Source organism: Cyphomyrmex costatus, unplaced genomic scaffold (assembly GCF_001594065.2).
Source record: "Cyphomyrmex costatus isolate MS0001 unplaced genomic scaffold, Ccosl1.0 scaffold146, whole genome shotgun sequence".
NCBI classification, from domain to species: domain Eukaryota; kingdom Metazoa; phylum Arthropoda; class Insecta; order Hymenoptera; family Formicidae; genus Cyphomyrmex; species Cyphomyrmex costatus.
In genome coordinates, this window is record NW_017275457.1 from 191,824 (window position 1) to 193,312 (window position 1,489).

At 45.9% G+C, this 1,489-nt stretch overlaps 1 protein-coding gene across 5 annotated transcripts in view; it reads left to right on the top strand.

The window, feature by feature from the left end:
• The window catches only part of LOC108783237 (membrane-associated guanylate kinase, WW and PDZ domain-containing protein 1), a 9,263-nt gene that overhangs the window by 625 nt on the left and 7,149 nt on the right, over positions 1-1,489 (top strand). The gene's annotated exons all lie outside the window — the stretch shown is intronic.

Below are 1,489 nucleotides of genomic sequence, written 5' to 3' on the forward strand. Positions count from 1 at the left end.
CTCTCTCTCTCTCTCTCTCTCTCTCTCTTTATCTCCTTTTCTGCAATAAATGAGAGCCGCCTCTCGATATTCTCCCGCTCGTTCCGAGCAAACGCACGCATCACTTTGTGGCTTGGTACTTTAACATGCGCGATCGAGCAGATCGGAGCAGATCTCGAATGCAGGTCGGGGAGGGAGAGTCGCGTTGTCGCGTGCCATTGTTGCACCGCACGGTGCATGTGCCTAGCCACGTCGATGCGGGAGTACCATGGGGGAGAGAGAGAGAGAGAGAGAGAGAGAGAGAGAGAGAGAGAGAGAGAGAGAGAGAGAGAGAAGAGAGAGAGAGAGAGAGAGAGAGATGAAAGGAGAGCGAGAGAGAAAACGACGAGGGAGTCACCGCAACCCCCCGGCGTAGCAATATTTACGTTACGTGGCAGGGGAGCGTGAACTCGCGCGAAAAGTACGTTCTCCTCTCTCTCTCTCTCTCTCCCCCCCCCCTCTTTTCTGCCCACCTGCATCTACTTCACCTCGTATGTAAAAGCACCACGGGGAGGAACAAGCGACTACAAATACGGACACGCTGAATTACTCCAAAGAGAACAAGAAAGTTAAAATGATGTCATATTGACTGAATCGTGACAAAAAAAAAAAAAAAAATGACATAAATTCGATCAATATGACTTCAAATTGACTATACTTTGATTTTTTGGTCTCCTCAGGACGATATCAAATCCATCCACTCTCTGTCCCCTTTTTCTCTGCCTTATGACCATCGGGACGGTCGTAGAAAGTAGAGAATCTGTAATAATCTATAATAACCGCACAAAAGATGATAAATATTTGATCACCCGTTGTTTTTATTAATTTCAATGAATTAGGATGGAAGCACCGGAGTCTTGCATATCTCATAAAAAATGGACTAATCAGATTAATTCCTTCCTTTTCGCGCAATAAAAGAGTCTGTAGCTCCGGCTTTTGAAATAAGATAGACGAGTAATACAAAATGAGATATAACACCCTTTATTCCCATATTCTTGTTTTGACAAAATTCCTCGTGGCCAGGCTCTGTTATAGAGATTGCGTTCGATTTGGTCACTCACGCGCTTCAGAGTCATCGCTTTATACTTTTATCGTTTATTGAATGTATAAAACAAGAAGTCCTGTTTCTCATTCCATTTTATCGCGCTCTCCGGAGTGCAGTAAGTTGAAGTGAAACAGAAGTAATACGCGTTTTTGCCTCACCTCCTTAGCGAGAACGCAGGGATAAAAGAAAAAACGAACCTGATGAGGAGAGTGACGCGCGCCGAAAGCACCGCGAGCATCCAAATCGAACGTATACACGTATAGGAGTCGGTATCTCTATACAGTAGAAAGTGCATCAGGAGAGCGCCGCTCTAAAGACGAATGGACCTAATGATCGCGCGTCATAGGTATATACGCGAGTGGCACGCTCGCTCGCGCACGGGTGAATGCATTCGTAAGAATGCATTCACGTTCGTGCGGCGGCCGC